Source organism: Geotrypetes seraphini, chromosome 3, assembly GCF_902459505.1.
Source record: "Geotrypetes seraphini chromosome 3, aGeoSer1.1, whole genome shotgun sequence".
NCBI classification, from domain to species: Eukaryota; Metazoa; Chordata; class Amphibia; order Gymnophiona; family Dermophiidae; genus Geotrypetes; species Geotrypetes seraphini.
Window position 1 is genome coordinate 179,037,401 of NC_047086.1, and position 19,375 is coordinate 179,056,775.

The 19,375-nt window shown below is 45.7% G+C and overlaps 1 protein-coding gene and 1 non-coding gene across 2 annotated transcripts in view; both read left to right on the top strand.

The window, feature by feature from the left end:
* TCP1 (t-complex 1) overlaps positions 1–19,375 on the top strand; it is a 176,731-nt gene that overhangs the window by 26,067 nt on the left and 131,289 nt on the right. The gene's annotated exons all lie outside the window — the stretch shown is intronic.
* Positions 5,740–5,871, top strand: LOC117358346. The gene has a single exon (XR_004539041.1). It is a non-coding gene; the product is annotated as a small nucleolar RNA SNORA29 (small nucleolar RNA).

Here is a 19,375-nt window from a genome sequence, read left to right on the forward strand (position 1 = left end):
TGGCTCCAGGGAAGAGGATGGCTTCTTAGCCGGCTTACCTGGGGGATGCCACACCGGAGGAAGTTCAGGCGGTGTTGAAAGAGTCGGTGCCGATTTAGAGGGGGCAGCCGACGTCGGAGTGGATCTCAAGGGGTCCATCCCGGCACCGAAGAGAAATTTTTGCTGTATTTGTCGGTTTCTCAAGGTGCGCTTTTTGAGAGAAGCGCAGCGAGTACAAGATGAAGCATTATGATCCGGACCCAGGCACTGAAGATACCAATTGTGGGATCGGTCAACGAGATGGGACGTGCACACCGCTGACACTTCTTGAATCCCGGCTGCGGGGGCATGAAGGTGAACACAGCCTCCGCTAAATCGAAGGCGGAGGCTTCGATTGTGCCAACAGGCCCCGCTGGGGCAAGACAAAAAGAAACGAAAAAATAAAGAAATTTTTTTTTTTTTTTTTTTTAATATTAAGATAAAAAAGAAAATGAGGAAGGTCAACTTTCACAAAAAACGCGTGAGCGGGAAGGCAAGAGGAAAAAGTTCAACAACTGTTGAGAAAAACGCGTCTTCTTAGCTCCGCGGAAATTAAGAAACTGAGAACCGCGCGCCTCCGTCGGGCGGGAAGGCAGTTCCAGGAGTGCAATCACTCTAAAATTGTCCGTACCGGGGTTCCGTCAGTGCCGTCACCCATCAGTTAAGAATATCTGCCTGCTGTCCCTGGATAACACCTGTTACGGTAAGTAACTGTGCTTTTCTTTCTATTTAAGCTACAATACTGTTCTGTAATGTTTAACGTTCTATAATGCTTTTATAGACTGTGTACTACACACGATTCGAGTTACATACAAATCCAACTTAAGAACGGTTTAAAAAACGGAACTCCTTTTTAACCTGGGGATTTCCTGCATCGGTGGTTGGAGGCATGCCACTGACTTAGTTCCTGAGGCAGTATGAGGAAGAAGGGAGCAACTCGGGCAGCAGATTTCTTTTACTAATGGGGCTTCGCTATCAGCCTTGGTAGAGACCTACAGTAGGTTTCCAGGGGCTTTCCAGTATCTTCCTTTCTCCCGCTCTTGGGTCTGACTTTTTTTTTTTTTTTCCCCCTCCCATTCCCAAACCCCTTGTTCAATTCTCTTTCCCTCCATGCCTCTCTAGCCCCAGGTTCAATTCTCATTCACACTCTCCCCTCATACCCCACCATGGCTCAGTGCCCCCTTTCTGCATTTGGCTTACAGTTAATCCTGTTGTTTTCGGCCCTGCAGCCAGTGGCAGCCCTACTTAGACTGCCTGTGACCTATATCGGCCCTTTCCCTCTGACCCAGCTTTCCCTCTTCTGATATCAGGAAGGCAGGCAGGAGGTAGAATGAGGAAGGCACACAGGCAGATAGAAAGTGAGCTGCATGAGATTATTAATTGCAATCAATTAATGCATTAACCATGATTTACGTCCAGCCCTAGCTAGAATGGGATTTTGCCTTATTATTTATGTAATAATCTTTATTGAATGAACTGTATAAACATTAAAGTATATAGCCAAACAGAATAAGAAACACATTATCTTCAATTAATACAAAATTTCCCATCTTTTTATCATTCCCCCTTTCACCCTTATACTACAATTTTTACCTTATCTTGTCTTCTCAGTGCTAAAAATCATGTAGCTCAAGGAATGTGACTAGAATACTGATTAAACAGGCTTAAAAATAGGAAAGGGAATGGGACTTGTATACTGTTTTTTTGTGGTTACACATTCAAAGCGGTTTATATATACCGCATATACTTGAATATAAACTGAGATTTTGGGGCTAAAAAAGGCCCAAAAATGGGTGTCTTGGTTTATATTCAAATCTACACTTGAGTACTTCTCTAACAAAAAAAAATTCAAAATTTAAACCAGGGGGTTTGCAGTAAGAAACAGAGTTACGGGTCCCGGACAGGCCCGAAATGCAAGGCAGGCAGCTGATTCTTTCCGGCGGTGGCAATGAAGAAGCCAGATGCTGCGGGAGCCTTCCCATTTACCAAATCACTATAGGCTCTGCCGGTCATGGTCCTTCCCTCCTCTGATTACTTCCTGATTTTGAGGGGTGGGATTGAGCCTGGCAGAGCCTATAGTGACTTAGCAAGAGGGAAGACCCTCGCAGCGTCTGGCTTCTTCATTGCCACTGCCAGGAGGAATCTGCTGCCTGCCTAGCATTTTGGGTCTGCCCTGGATCTGCAACTTTGCTCCCCACTAGTGCTGCCCGATTCAGGAAAAAAAAATTTCAATTCGATTCAGCCTATCAATTTTCCTGCCTAATTGGGTGGTTTTTTTTCCAAACATCCTGGTGGGTTTATTTTATAGCCTCTTCACCCCTTTGCCCTCTCCTACCCACACTGGCGCTATGGTGTAAACCAGTGTTTTTCAACCTTTTTACACCTATGGACCGGCAGAAATAAAATAATTATTCTGTGGACCGGCATCGGTCCGTGGACCAGCAGTTGAAGTTGAAGACCCAGCAGTGGGCTAGACCCTGCCCATCTCTACCCAATCTCCACCCCAGACCCCCGCCCCATAATAGTACTAATTGCACCTTGCACGTCCCTTGCCTCATCTAGAAGCCTTCCCTCTGACGTTGCAACGTCAGATAGAAGTCTTCCGGTTCAGGCGCAGGATGCTTATTGGAGCCACTGTCTGTGGCTTTGTGCACTGAATCAGTAAGGAAGAGGGAGCTGGCTCGAAGATAACGCCGCATCGATCGCACCGTGGACCGGCAGTTGAAGAACACTGTTTTGGGCCTGATGCATGTGCTGGCCCTGTGGACCGGCAGGAAATTTCTGTGGACCGGCACTGATCCATGGACCGGTTGTTGAAGAACAAAATAAACAAAAAAGACTTCTCCTCTCTCTGTTAAACCCTAGCTCACGTTCGCGGTATGGCAGGATGCACATTTCAAATCGGACATACTGTGATCACAAAACAGAAAATAAAATTATTTTTCCTACCTTTTTTTGTCTGGTCATTGTTCAAATCATGTTGGTCCCAGGCTCTGGTTCTCTTCTGATCAGGGTCTCTTTTTTCTTCTTTCTCCGTGCTAACCATCCATCTTCCATCTCTGTTCTCCCCTTCCATTTCCCTTCTCTGGAGGTCTGGCATCTTTCTTTTTTTTTCCGCCATCCCCACAGCTGCAGCAATGGACCCCCACCATTTCCAGATCCACCATCTCTCCTTTTCTTAATTACCCTTTCATTCTGCATCTCCCTCCTTCCCCACCACCTCAGGGTTCACCATCTCTCCCATTATCCCAGGACAAGCAGGCAGCATATTCTGTACATGTGTGTGATGTCATCCACGGAGCCCAGTTGCGGACAGCTTTTCAAGCAAACTTGATTAAAGATCTCAAAGTTTGCTAGTGCTGCACCACGCATGCGTGTGCCTTCCTGCTCCACTAGAGGGCCCGTCTCCTCCTCGTGGTCTTCAGTTCAGATAGCTAGCAAAGAAGCCAACCCGGGGAGGTGGGAGGGTTACGAGAATATCTGCCTGCTGTCCCTGGATAACACCTGTTACAGTAAATAACTGTGCTTTATCCCAGGACAAGCAGGCAGCATATTCTCTACATGTGGGTGACCTCCAAGATAACCAAAGGGGACGGAGGGAGAGTTGGCAATTTAGGAGAACAGATTACGCAAACCGACTGGCCAAACTGGCTGTTGCGCCTGGAAAAAGCATCCAAACAATAGTGAGAGGTGAAGGTATGAACCGAAGACCAAGTGGCAGCCTTGCAGATCTCCTCAATAGGCGTGGACCTGAGGAAAGCGACAGACGCCGCCATTGCTCTGACTTTATGCCCCATGACCCGACCGTGCAGCGAGAGACCAGCCTGAGCGTAGCAGAAGGAAATACAAGCAGCCAACCAGTTTGACAAGGTGCACTTGGAGACGGGATGCCCCAACCGATTAGGATCAAAGGACAAGAAAAGTTGAGCAACCTTCCGGTAAGACTGGGTCCGTTGGATATAAAAAGCCAACGCCCTCTTACAGTCAAGGGTATGAAGCGCCACCTCTCCCGGATGAGAATGTGGCTTAGGAAAAAACACCGGAAGGACAACAGACTGATTTAAGGTGGAAATCCGAAACTACCTTAGGCAAGAACCTAGGATGAGTACGTAGGACCACCTTGTTGTGATGAAAGACAGTAAAAGGTGGGTCCGCAATCAGAGCCTGCAGCTCACTGACTCTGCGAGCAGACGTGAGAGCAATCAGGAACATCACTTTCCAAGTAAGGAACTTCAGAGGAGCCTTATCAATGGGTTCAAAGGGAGGCTTCATCAGCCGAGCGAGAACCACATTCAGATCCCAAACCACAGGGGGAGGCTTGAGAGGAGGATGGACATTTAAGAGACCCCTCATGAAGCGAGAAACCAGCAGGTGGACTGAGAGCGATTTTCCATCAAGCTCCCGGTGAAAAGCAGCAATCACACTGAGATGGACGCGAATAGAATTCGTCTTGAGGCCAGACCGAGACAAATGAAGCAAATAATCCAGTACCGAGGACAAGGAGGCAGACAGAGGCTCTACGCAGTGGGAAGCACACCACGTGGCAAATCTAGTCCACTTCTGGGACTAACACAGCCTAGTAGAAGCTGTCCGAGAAGCTTCCAGGACATCCCGCACCGACTGAGAAAACTCAAAGGAAGGAGTCAGGTGGAAAGGAACCAAGCCGTCAAGTGCAGAGACTGCAGGTTGGGATGCAGTAGCGAACCCCGACTGAGACAGCAGAGAAGGAAAAACAGGCAGAAGTAGAGGTTCCCTGACACTAAGTTGGAAGAGCAGGGAGAACCAAGGCTGCCGGGTCCACCGAGGAGCTATCAAAATCATGGTGGAAAAGTCCATAGTCTGTTATTGAGAAAGACATGGGGGAAGCCACTGTTTGAGGTGGATCGGCAGTATGGAATGTTGCTACTCTTTGGGTTTTGGCCAGGTACTAGGACTTGGATTGTCCACTGTGAGAATGGGCTACTGGGCTTGATTGACCATTGGTCTGACCCAGTAAGGCTGTTCTTACGTTTTGCTACTTGGGACCTGGGTTGACCACTGGTGGAAACAGGATATCTGACTTTCTTTGGTCTGTTCCGGTATGGCAGTTCTTATGGCTTCGGGAGCAGCCAAAAACTTCTCTGCAGGAATGCAGAAGCTAGTTTAACAATACAACAAATGTGTCGTCTTGCATTGGGACTATGTTGAAAAGTGACATTTTAATTACTCACTGTTACTGCTATTAAAGTCATTAAATGTACTTTACTTTTTGATTTACCCTTGTATATCCAGATCTTTCTAGTTCAGCTCTCATTTTACTATCAGTCATATGCAATGTAGATCATTTTGTTTTAGGAAAAGCTATAGAAAGTCTGATTTCCTCCCTCTCCCCAAGAAATTGCCCCCTCTTTTGGTGCCTATAGATTAGATTGGTTTTATGAGGTTCAGAGTGTTTTACTATTACATTACATTACATTAGTGATTTCTATTCCGCCATTATCTTGCAGTTCAAGGCGGATTACATCCAAACTAAAACAAAATTACATTCAAAATTTGAAGGAATAGAATAAGCGATGACATAGAATTTTTAAGGTAATATATATTGGGTAAAGAGTTACCAAAGGAAAGTGAAGGTCTTTAGGAGATAAGAATAGGGTGAAATTATGTTTTAAAATAGCTGATAGAGAGGAGTATTAGGTTCAGGGGTACTAATAAATATTCCTAGTAAATGTGTTGCCCTGTCTTCCCATTTTAGTGCCACTTTTTTCGATTTACAGAATAAGTGGTTATGCCAATGGGATAGAGAAACAGTTGCCATTGTCTGAAGGAGGAAATGGATGTTTTGTCCTAAATGAAATGGCAAAACATAGGACACAACTATCATGTACATGCTAGCTGTCTTTTGCTGCTTTTTCCACCTTTAATCTGTGAAATCCATCTGTTCTGGACTCCCAAGATGGCATTTTTCCATGCCTGATTTGAAGTACTAACCTTTTTAATCATTTTCTTTTATTATAGTTACCCTTTTGAAAATTAAATACGCCTTCCTGTTTACCTTATATACTTTAATATAAGCCGACCCGAATGTAAACCGAGGTAACCCCCCCCCAAAAAAAAGAGGAGGAAAAAAGGTTGACTCGAATATAAACTAGGGGTGGTTAATATTAAAGTACCCTGTCCTGCCAGGCTCTGCACTCTGTACCCTCTCTGTGCCTTGAACCCTCTCCCTCACTGCCTGTGCTTTGCAGGCCTCTGCTCTGTCTTTCGTAAGACACAGTGGGTCAGGACAGGAGGGATCCCAACCATCTACTGTCTCGGCTGACTGTGCCTTTCCCTTAACTCCCTTCTGCGTCCCCCGCATACCTTTTACACTTCCCAGTGGTCCAGCGGTGAATCAGAACAGGAGCAGCCTTCCTGCGCTTCTGCTCCATGGAGAGCTGCTAGTTATTGGCTGCCAGGAATTTTTGCGAGGCCTTGCTCCAGCATAACCCCTGCATTGATGGGGTAGAATTTCCAACAGCAATTTCACCTTAGTTGCCCAGTAATACCACATCAAACTGGGGACTCTCCTGCCAAAGAATGAATTTTGCTATCCCAAATAAATCTTTGGAGATCATGCTGGAGAGAGACAGTCTGCCATTGAAATTGAAACTGGAAGTGATTTGAAAGAAAAACAATAAGCTTGGTAAAATATTAATTTTAAGGGCTGCTACTCTACCCCACTTAGAATCTTAAATTTTGAGAATTTTGGTTCAAATTTCTGGTGACTTCTACCCCCAGGTAACGCATTTTAGAGATGCCCATTTAAATAGAAAAGAAGATCTAAGTATTTCCTTTTCTGCTTTGTCAGTTGTAATCCCTAAGATTTCTGATTTAAGATTAATTTTAAAATCTGGAGACTACGCCAAAATTTCTGCTCCCTCATAATGACAGGGAGAGAAAGATTAGGGGAACCCACGTACATTAGAATGTCACCAGCAAATAAAGCCAAATTTTGATACTGATTCGCCAGTTGGAATCCCTGAAAGTCCACATTATCTCTAATCTTTTGGGCAAAGGGTTCAATGGCTAAGGCAAACAACATAAGTGAGGGGACTGTCCTGCCTAGTCCCTTGCTCTATAGGGAAGGAAGCGGTGTAGCCCCCATTAACTTTTAATCGAGCTGAGGGGGCTTTATAAAACTTCTGGACCCACAAATAAAAACTGTACTCCCAGATCCACTTTACAAAGCACCCACCACAAGAAGTCCTATTGGACCTGTTGAAAGCCTTTTCGGCATCAATTGGTAAAAGCAACAACTTCAACCCTGACTACCAGCTCTTCCCACCCTTGCCAAGCTTAGCTTCTAAAGGCCCTGGTAGCCTATTGGTTTCTTCAGGATAGGAGCATTCCATATTACTCCTGCCCCCCGGTGACTGAAATTGTTTATTTATTAAAAACTTTATATACCGCATATATAGCCAGTGAGGATCCAAACAGTTTACAATATATATTTCAAAATTTTGAAAAGAACTCCATTCAAAAATAGAAAAGGAAAGAAAAGGTGTTTTAAAAAATAAAATACATAAAATTCTATAACAATCTAAATATCAATAATAAAAAGTAATTAATACAAACTGAAAAGTTTATTAAAAATAAATACCTACATAAGTACAGATTGCAGTTCCAAACTCATTTGTGGCTAACATTTTGGAATTAAGAGTATCGTAAGCAGGAGCAAATCTTGTGCTTGTGCAATTCCCAATTCCAAAGTTGCAACTGCGGAAGTTTTGGCCACCATTTTGAACATGGAGCCACTGGGGACAAGAGCAACATGAATTGCTCCTACCCCAAAGAAACTGCTAGATCAGGGTTTCTCAACATGCATTACCCGGGGGTATGCGGGCTGACCGCCCACCGCTGCTGCTGCTGCTCCCCACCCACCCGCTGGCTGCCGCAACTACAGGAAGGTAAGAGAACTAGGATAGGGCTAGCATGCAGTGATTGCACGCCGCTGGCCTACAAGCCTTCCCTTGACATTGGTTCTGACGTCGCTGCTTGGCTGGCCCGGACCTTCTCGCTGATGTCAGAACTGACGTCAGGGGAAGGCTTGTGAGCCAGTGGCGTGCAATCGCTGCACGCTGGCCCTTCCCATACCTTCCTGGAGTTGCGGTGGACTGGGGAGAGAGGAGGAGGAATCGACGGCGGGCAGGTAGGCTTTGGCGCGGCAGGGAAGCAGGCAGGCCATTCAGAGAGCAACACGGGGCCGAGCAGGAAGAGTTCGGCCCTGTCGGGTGAGCCGCTGACCGTGAAAAAGGAACTGGGACGGAGAGGCTCAGCATGGGGCAGGGCGTGAAGGCTCCCAGGGGCTCGATTTCGGCCGTAGGGTCCTCTCCTAGCTCCATGCTGAAAGATTTTGCTGCTACTTGGAAAACCAAGTCAAAATCGGCAAAAACTCATGCTAAGACTAAACAAGTTGCCTCTCCAGCTTCTTTGGACCAGGTACTACCTAAACATCTTGCTCTGCCTGTTTAGCTCCAGAACCTTCTTTTCAGGGTTCTGAGTTGTCTGTCACATTCTAATTTTTTTCAATCTCTTAAAAAGTTTATGCAGGATAGTGCTGCTTTACTTCAGCCTTCCTCTCCTGTTCCTGCTATTCCTCTCCTCAAAGCACAGCAGTGCCCTGCTTGTGTGGAACAACTTTCATCAGACAATCCTGTTTTATCAAACTCTGTTGGTATTCCTCAGAGCATGGACTAGGGTCCCTGCACCCCCATCTGTTCATCTCCAGCGCAGGCAGATTCTCTTAAAGATTGGTCAGATCATGATGATGTCCTTGTATCAAACCTTGACCAGCCTTCTTTACCTCTTTTGCAGCCAGTCCCAACAGAGAAGTTTTCTTATCCTAATCTTCATCAGGCTGCTGTGCCCACAGGCAGTAAGGAATTTTAAGCTTTCCTTAGCAACAGCAGCAGATGAATCCAGAGACCAATGGGATAGCCCACATCTACCAGCAGGCGGAGATAGAGAAACTGATTACCAGGTGGTCTTATTGGCTGGCACTCCTCCTGTATCTCCAGTATGCTCTATCTCCCAGCAGGTGATGGTCACTATTCAACTAGCTCCTGGATTCTGGCTGTGTCTGGAACCTTATTTCTCCTGTGGAGGTTTTTCTTCAGTGAGCCTGCCATTCTATTTCTCCTGTTGAGGTTTTCTCTTCAGTGAGACAGGGGTGTCCGGCTGAACAGTGCCGGCTTTAGGGGTTACACCTGGGACCCCCCTAGGTCCCTGCCTCACCCTCCCTCCAGTGATAGAGGGTATGACTGGGTCTCTATATGTATGTATATTTTTCTTCTTTCCCTTAATTAAAAAAAAGAGACCACAGGGAATATATACAATGTCTGCCCTGCTAGTGCTGAGCAACCGGCAATAACTGGCTTCAACCGGCTCTTGCTGTCCTCTGCAAGCCCTGACTCAGAGTTTATTGTGAGTATGTTTTGGTTAGGCTTCTTGTTTGCTGCGGGTTCGTTAGTCGCGGGTGCATGTTTGTGAGGGAGCCTTTCCTCTATGGGTTATGGGTTCCGGCGTCATGGGTGAGTGACTTTGCTGTGAGCAATTTTATTTCTAGCTGCATACGTTGTGAAGCTGGGTTTCGGGTGGTGTTCAACGCCTAACTCCTTTCGGCACAGGAGTGTCTGTTGGCTGTGGGGAGCGCTGGGTACATAAGAACATAAGCAATGCCTCTGCTGGGTCAGACCTGAGGTCCATCGCGCCCAGCAGTCCGCTCACGCGGCGGCCCAACAGGTCCAGGACCTGTGTAGTAAACCTCTATCTATACCCTTCTATCCCCTTTTCCAGCAGGAAATTGTCCAATCCTTTCTTATACCCCAAAACTGTACTCTGCCCTATAACGTCCTCTGGAAGCGCATTCCAGGTGTCCACCACACGTTGGGTAAAGAAGAACTTCCTAGCATGTGTTTACCGGAGCATGAAGAAGCGGTTACCGGTATTTCCTACGCTTCTTTCTTACGCTGTTGGCAGTGCTGCAGCATTCAAGCACTTTTTTCCTGAGCTGTTTATTACTTCATTTTTGCGGCGGCCTAGGTTGGCAGGGCAGTGCATGTTTGCTGAGGGAGCTCTGGGTTTGTATTTACCGGAGCGTGGAAGGAATGGTTATTTCCCGCACGCGAGAGCTGTACACTTATTTTCCTACGCTGTCGGCGGTGCCACAGCGTTTGAACGGTTCTCCAGGCTGTTTTTTCCTCCACTTTGGCGGTGGTCTGTTTGTTCGTGTTGGCTGCATTACAATGGTGTTGCAGCTGCGGCTGTCAGGTTTGTTTTCTCCCGAGTGCTGCTTCTCATTTCATATGCATTCTGCTGGCATGGGGCCCATCTTGAAACGGCCTGAGGATGTTTCAGGGGGTGTTTTCACTCAGTGCTCCTCAGTTTCGGATGGTCTCTGACCTGGAGCAGCAGGAGGCTCATTGTAACACAAATTTCTCAATGCCAGCAGAGTACCCAGCAGCGCTGCAGCGTGTAGGCTATTATTTCACAATGCCTCCCTTTTGTTTGAGTTCCACACGTTGGAGGTTGTGCAGCCCCATTTTGCTTTGATGCAGCACTTGGGAATTTGGTGAGTGTTTGTGCTTCTCGTAACTTGGGGGTCATGCTTATTAGGCCTGAGAGCGTATTGGAGGGAGACTTCAGTTTATGCTCCACTGCCCAGTTCAGCTTTTCTCTGCACAGGGTGGCCAGAAGGTGCATTGCTGCAGGTTGCTGTTAACAGCTAGAGTTTACCCGGTTCTTGGTGCAGGTTTCTCTTTCTCTCAGGATCTCCCTAAAGAGAGCATATACATACTTGAATGTTTTCTTTTCGGCTCTCTGTGCAGTGCTTTGTGTGTGTGGTAGCGTTATAGAAATAATTTCTGGTTCTGGTGTTGTGATAATCTATTGGGGCGCAGTTTGGGAGCATGGTGGCGTTTCTCTTTTTCGCATGGGCAGGGCTGTCTTTATTTCTGAGGCAGTGGAGCCTCTATGGTGCACAGCCTGTCGCACGAGATTTTACCACCGCCATTTTTTTTCATGGCAGGTGCTAGACAGAATTGGTAGACAGCGTTCTACTTCTGGCCCTGGGTAAGTGACTTCTATAAGCCCGACTCCTTGTCTGCCTCAGTTAATGAAACGTGTTTCGCTCACATTGCATGGTGTTAGTACTGTTTTCATGGTTCCAGTATGCTCCTCTTTCCCTGGCGAGCCTTGATTTTTCTTAGGAGAGTTTCTTTCTTCTTATAGATCCTATAGTGCTCCTCCTGCTGATCCCTGACCTTCGGCACTTCGTTCTGAGGGGATCTTGACTTCTTCCAATGACTCTTCAGGCTTTCTCTTAAGGGGGAAGACGCTATATTGTCAAGTCAGGGGACTGTGAATTTTTTTTTTTTTTCAGGATGCTTACAACTTTGCATCCTTCTCAGGCTTACGGTTCATTCTTGAAATTTCTATGTTTTGTGTTTCACTTTTATGTGTTACTGGTCCTCAGGGCAGTTCTTGTAGTTCTTCAGGAACTAAGGGACGTTGTTTCACTTACTGCATGGTGCCCAAGATGGGGGCATTGGGCAGACTGGGGCTGGATCCCATTCTGCTGAATTGGTTTCTCAGGGTTACACATTTCTGCAGAAAAACTGGGAGACTATTTACGTTTTCCTATGGACTCCGAATTGGCACTTGGTATGCTTGCCTCTCTTGAAGCAGCGCTTTTGATTTTGCCCCAGGCTTTAGAAAATGAGGGCAGTGGTACCTTTTTGGCACTACCAGGCGATTCACCTACTTTCTTCTTGACTAGCTGCTTGATTTGGACGGCGTCCAGTCAGGCCATTTGTCTGCCACGAAAGGGGTGGTTTCTTTTCCTCCATTCTTTGGACGTGACTCTTCGAATTTGCACGGGTCTCTTTTCTCCTGTACTATTTATAGGTATATCGGGAAGCTGTTTTTCTTCATATGGGAGAGAAATGTGTTTCTTCCCTGGGACTAGGGCGATGGGTCACAGTCTCAGGTTTGCATTTTTCTTCGGTCACCTTGTCCAAGAGTATGGGATTCTGTACAGGTTCTGGGATCCATGTTGCTGACTCCACTGAGAACTTCGGCTTGCTTTCCCATTGTAACACTGCAGCAATCGCTTTTGTTCCGGTGGTTCCCGGTATCTCAGGGCTCCCATTATTTGGTGGGCTCCTCAAGCATTGCTCTGTATGCTTTGGTGGCTCAGCGTGATTTCTCTTTTCAAAGGCATGCCTCGGTCTTTGCTGGACTGGCTTCTGGTCACCAAACATCCCGGGCTTCTCAACAGTTGCACCCTTACAGGGTTCTTTTTTGGAACAAGTGTATTGCCAAGGACTTGGCGTTCAATTCCCTTAAGCTTCAAGGGCCATTCTTAGCTTGTTACCAGGGCTAGGTATCTTGCTCTTCACTTACTTCTCAGCTTCATGTAGTTCAGTTCCTAAACGGAATACGGTATATTCGTACACCTCTTGGAAAGCCGTGTCCAGCGTATAGTCTTACGGTACTTCTTCGCAGTTTACCGAAGGCTTCATTTCTTCCTTGTCTTTTGAGACGCTGAAGAGTTTCTTGTGGCCCTGGCTTCAGCTTGGCAGTTTTCTGAGTTGCAGGCCTTCCTATTTCTGATTTACAAACATGGGAGGGGGGGGGGTCGGTTCAGTCAGTACCTCCATTTCTTTCTAACAAGACCTTGTGATCCTTTCTTTTATGCCGCTCTCACTTTTCCTTCCTGGGAGATGAAATGGGGAGGCATGCTTTTATTTACTGCATTTTTTAAAAGTGTGTCGTGTGTGGCGAGAGAACTTCATGACTTTTCTGCCAGAGCGATGGCTACTTTTGGACACATGCCCACCAAATATCATGAAAACGCCCCCCCCCCCCTCCCACTTTAAAGCAAAAATGATGACATGGGTTAATTGCCTACTATCCACAGGAAACTTCCCGTCTGAGCAAGGTCATATAATGATTACCCCAATTTTAAAAAACGCGAAAGAACCGCCTAACTCCCCATCTAACTATAGACCGATCGCCAGCATCCCCCTATTTACCAAAATAGCGGAAGGGATGGTAAAGGCGGAACTTTCTGCATACCTTGAAAAATTCAACATTCTATGTGACAACCAATCAGGCTTTCGCGCGGACCATAGCACTGAAACCATCATAGCCTCCCTTCTCGACCACCTCCACACGCTCTTCAGTCAGGGCTCAAGTGCCCTGATCATACAACTCGACCTGAGCAGTGCTTTTGACCTGGTCGACCACACCATTCTCCTTGAAAGCCTAGCTCACATTGGCATCTCAGACCAGGTCCTCAACTGGTTTCAGGGGTTCCTACAAAATAGATCATACAAGGTATTCAAGAATAACTCTTTCTCTTACTGCTGGGACAACACCTGTGGGGTCCCGCAGGGCTCCTCCCTACCCCCCATCCTATTCAACATATACCTAGCCTCCCTAGGTAAACTCCTACACAACCTAAATCTCAAATTCTTCATTTACGCAGACGATTTCACAATAGCCATCCCACTAACCAACTTTTCACAAGAACTACTCGATCACATTACAAACATTCTCAACCAGATAGAACTCTGGATGCTTTCATTCAGACTGAAATTAAACCCCGACAAATCAAAATTCTTCCTAGCCTCTCCCAAAGATAAAATCAAGGAAACCACAATTCAACTAAAAGGAATGACCTTCCCCCCTCGATCCGACCATAAAAATTCTGGGAGTCACGCTGGACAAAAACCTATCCCTAGAAAACCATACCGACCTCATCGTCAGGAAATGCTTCTCGGTACTTTGGAAACTTCGCACCATAAAAAAATACTTCAATGACACTGCATTCCGCCTACTTGTACAATCCTCCATCCTCAGCATTCTCGACTACTGCAACATCATTTTCCTTAACACCACAAAGAAAACTACCAGGAGACTAAAAATAATCCAAAATACCACAGTGCGCCTCATCTTTGGCCTAAAGAAATGGGAACATGTCACCCCTTTCTACCACCAACTACACTGGCTGCCATTTGAATCTAGAGTTCTTTTTAAATTCGCATGCTTCTGCTACAAATCGGTTAACGGTTCTTCTCCAAGTTACATAAATACCCACTTTAACCTTTATTGCAACAACAGGACATCACGCAGAATTCAACTGTTCGCCTTCCCTTCGCTAAAACACTGTCTTCTCAAAAGATTCCTCGATAGAACTTTCGCCTTCCAAGCAGCCAAGTCGAACCCATGGCTAGCCCAGATGATACTCGAGGCCCCCACCTACCTTCAGAAAACTACTAAAAACTTACCTATTCAGCAAACACGACCCTTAATAATCCCTTCACCCCACATAACACCTGACCCACCCCTGCCCTCTTCCTCCTTCACCAGACCCTCCCTTTTTCCCACTCTCTACTTCCCATGTCTAGTTCGATCAAAGCTGCAATTTCTGTTAAATTGTTGTAAATCTTCCCTTCATTGCAGACTGTTGTAAATTGCTGTAATTTCATTGCTGACTGTTGTAAATTGTTGTAATTTATTGTAAATCTGCTTGTAATTTGTTGTAAATCTGCTTGTCAATGCAGGTCATTTGCTAATTGATGTAAACCGCCTAGAACTCGCTGGGTATGGCGGTATATAAGAATAAAGTTATTATTATTATTATTACTTCTTGGACTCGGTCCAGAGGTTTTTTCCTTGGAGGAGTTTGTCTCGCGGCTACTTGGTCTTCCAAAAGTGCTTTCTCTCAGCATTACCGGTTGGATGTGGAGGCACATGCGGTGTATGCGTTTAGTGCTTCGGTTGTTGCAGAGACCGCGTTTGCTTCCCACCCAGATTGAGGATTGCTTTGCTACATCCCATTGGTCTCTGGATTCATCTGCTGCTGTTGCTAAGGAAGGAAAAATTATGTTCTTACCTGTTAATTTTCTTTCCTTTAGATGCAGCAGATGAATCCAGAGCCCCACCCTTTCTGGATATTGTCTGTCGTTTTTTTTTCTTGTGCAACTTTCACAGTTTGTTATTGTTGATGGTTGTATTCTGTATTATTGTCTTTTGAGATTTGTTATGGGAAAGAAGTTTTTTACATGCTATGCCTCTTGATGGCTACGGATGCTTGGGCAAAGAGCTATACTGGAGATACAGGAGGAGTGCCAGCCAATAGGACCACCTTTTAATCAGTTTCTCTATCTCCGCCTGCTGGTGGATGTGTGCTCTCCCATTGTTCTCTGGATTCATCTGCTGCGTCTAAAGGAAAGAAAATTAACAGGTAAGAACATAATTTTTCCATCCTTCAGTCCTGTAAAAATTAATCAAAGGAAATTATTTCATTGCCATTACATTAGATATTACAATAACTGACTAACTGGCAAAAACCCTTATCAGTTTCTACAGCTTCTAAGAGACTTGAATTAAAACAAGGTGAAAGGGGCACCTGGTCATGATCGGCTTCAACTCTCTCACCATTGCATGGCCTCTGAGTCGGCTATTAAGAAATAAAAAAAGCATCAAAATTTCCTGCTAATGCTCCCCCAGGGAAAGATTGTCATCTCCTGGATTCCACTGCTTGTAAGGCTAGTATATCGGGGCTCTATGCTTTCATCTAGGATTATTGCTCATCAGCTTCAAATCCTGCATTTTCAACATTCAGCCCTTCAACAACTTGACACTGCTTCTCCTGAGGCCATTCCAAATCTTCATGTAGCACTTCAGGAGTCTATTTACCACTTAATTAAAACCAACTATGATGCCTATGAAATTATGACCAGAACTGCGGCAGTGGCTATATCTGCCCAATGCATAGCATGGCTAAGATCATCGGACCTCAGAAAAGACCTCCATGACAGGCTGACAGATGCTCCCTGTTTAGGAGACAGCTTGTTTGGAGAAAAGGTACAAGCCACAGTCTCGCAGCTTAAAGAGGATTCCTCTACCAGTTGGGAACTCTTGGTGCATCCTATGGAGCACTCTCAGCAGTTTTGTCACCGTTTTTGCTTTTTCTTATCATATATCTTACCGTAAACAGTTCTTTAAACAATATTATCCTAGTTGACGGTTCATGCCTTATACCAGAACCCTTCCACTAACTGGTTCTTTAGTTGCAACTCCTTAAATAGTTAATTCTTGAAGAGTTAATTGTCACAACTAAGTTCCTCAATATGCCACACTTAAACTCACAACTGGAAAGCGTGTGTGGTGACTGTCCTCAATGGAACTTAAAAACCGGTGTTTTATCAATTCATCTATATCTCTATGTAATTATAATTTTTGGGGGGTTATTTCATTTCCTTATTAAAGTGCCAGTGCTTTTCTAAAAATTGATCTGAAATTATATTTATAAATACATTTGTAAGTTTTTATATAAAGTGAGACTTAGCTTTGAATCATTACTGTTTCATTCCCCACCGATGCGTTTCATTCTTCTTCAGGGTCGGGGAAAGTACAGAAATGTTCAGGCTATTAGCATTTAGCTTTTTCCAAAGAAAATCATGCCGGGATTACTCTGGCCTAAAGACAAACTCTGTAAGATTTAATTTGTCAGCCATTTCAGCATACCAATCATTGGTGTATGGTAAACCAGTTTCACAGCACCCTCTCATTTTTCACTTTGAGAGGTCTTACCAATCTAGACCTCCACTGAGAGACCTTCCTCCATCCTGGGTCCTCAATGTAGTCTTGGAACAATTGATGAAAGCCCCTTTTGAGCCGCTGGGATCTGCATCTCTCATCTTTCTTTCCTGGAAAACAGCCTTTCTTGCAGTGCTCACATCAGCTAGGACAGTTCATGAGCTTCAAGCTTTAGTCACGTATTATCCTTGTTTGCAATTTTTTTCCAAAGTGCAATTATGGACTCATCCTAAATTTATTCCCTTGGTGGTTTTGCAATTCCACTTTAATCAAACCATTACTTTGCCGCTGTCCTTTCCACCTCCCCCACCTTCTGCAGCAGAAGTCCCTTCATATATTAGATTGCAGAAGAGCACTTCTTTTTTACCTCAAGGAAACTTCTCATTTGTTACACAAGAGCTCATATATAGGCCGCTAGTTCAATTGGGCCACATAAACTACGAGCTACAGTTGCTTCAGTAGCAAACTTGAAATCAATCCCAAGTCAGGATATCTGCAGGACAGCAACCTGGTCTTCAGTGCATACAGTTACAAAACACTGTTGTTTAGACCAGTGTTCTTCAACCTTTTTACACCTATGGACTGGCGGAAATAAAAGAATTATTTTGTGGACCGGCAAACTAAGACGGAAATAAAAACCACTACCTTCTGCGTCCTTGTCTCTTTGTACCCCTGTGATCAGTATTGCCCTTCTGTGTCCCCATCCCTTCTCCATCCAGCATTCCCCCTCTGTGTCTGTCCCTATTCTCCTTGCACAGCATCTCTTCTCTGGGCATCATCTCTCTCTTTTTTTCTGCCTGGAGCCCAGGCTCTTCACCCTATGGCTTGTATGCCTTCCTTGCTCTCCACCTGTTTTTAGAATCTCTCCCTCCCTGAGTCCACTGTCCTCGTTCACCAAGTCACATTCTATGCTCCCTTCTCCACTGCCCTCCCCACAGTCCAGCAGCATCTCTCCTTCTCTCTCCCTTTCTTTTCCTCTGTCCAGCAGCATTTCCCCCTTCACTAGCCTCCATTTCCAGTCCAGTGTGGCAACTCCCATAACCAGCAGAAGCAGTTCCCCCTTCCCCCCCCAACCAGCTCTATCTCCCCTTCTCCTTTCACCCCTAACATCAGCAGCTCCCCCTTCATCATCCTCCATTTCCAGTCCAGTGTGGCACCTCTCTTTTTTTTTTTTTATGTATCTTTATTAGTGCAACAGTATAAGCACTAAAAGGTACAGATAAGAGAAAAAATATAGGAAAGCAGCCATACAGGCTTCCACTCAGATGCCAGACCCAAAAGAAATAAAACAGCAAATAAGCAAAAATATAATCATGGAAAAGAAACCCTCCCCCCCCCCCAACATTCACAGTACAGACATCCAACAACCACTCCCCCCCACTCTAGCCCCCCATGTTGTTATGAACAGAGAAAAGAAAAGAAACAGAAATAGACTGCCAGACAAGGCCAACCTCAAAACATGCCCAAGAGCATTCATACAACCAAGCATTGCTGCCAGGCACCTCTCTATCCCACTCAGCACCTTCCCTTACCCAAACTAGCAGCAGCTCAGTGTTTTGACTTGCTTGCGGCAGTGTCATTAGCATCAGCACAACGATTCGCTTAGGCAGCCTTGGGTCTTTTGATGGGTTGCGCCTGCCTCTGAGGAAAGAGGAAGTTGCATCATCAGAGGCGGGCCACAACTCAGCAAAAGCCCCAAGGCTGCCTAAGTGAATCACTACTCTGATGCTACTGGCACTGCTGCAGGCAAGTTAGAATACTGGGAGCTGAGGGGAGGAAGCCACTGTTTGGAGGCTGGGAAAAGAGCCACCGCTATTCCTGGGGGGGTTGGGAGGGAGAGCAAAACGTCAGCTGTTGCACAGGAGGGAGAGAGACACGCGGGTACCCAGCTCATCGGGCCACGGATCGGCAGGAAATTTTTGCGGACCAACAATTGAAGAACACTAGTTTAGACCAAAGCTTAGCACAAGATGTTCGTTTTGGACAATTAGTCTTACATAATTCATTTACATTATAATTTATATCCACTGCCTGTCTGTTTTTTCAGCTTGGGACATGCCAACAAATGTGCCTGCATATCCCCTACTTGTCTCCAGAGAAAGCAAAGTTGCTTACCTGTAACGGGTGTTCTCCATAGACAGCAGGGGGAATGCAGCCATGCTTGCCCGCCCACTGTCCCCTCTTCTCAACTTCTTTTATTGCTAGAGATAAAACTGGCAGGATGGGGGGAGGGTCTCCAGGTATAGGGCATCCTGCACTTGCTCAGTAAGCCAAAAGCTAGGGGAGAGCACCGACACACAGACTCAGTCAGAAGACTTCACCAGCATGTGTGGCTGCATTCCCATGCTGTCTACGGAGAACACCTGTTTACAACTTTGCTTACTTACTTACTGTAACAGGTGTTATCTAGGGACAGCAACCTGCCCACCTCCCCTAGTTAGCTTCTTCACTGGCATAGAACTGACACTCTCACGGCGTCGGGTGGAAATGCACTTGTGCATTGCATGCAGTCTCGAAGCTTTGCTAAAGCTTAAAGTGACAGTACACTTTACCACTGTCTGTACCAGGCTCTGTGTATGATGTTACCCGCATGTGAGAATATCTGCCTGCTGTCCCTGGATGACACATGTTAGGGTAAGTAACTATGCTTTATCCACTTGGCAGCATATTGTATTGCTTTTATTTAAGCACAAGCTGGGCTGACTTTGGAGGGCCATGCTGTGGGTCA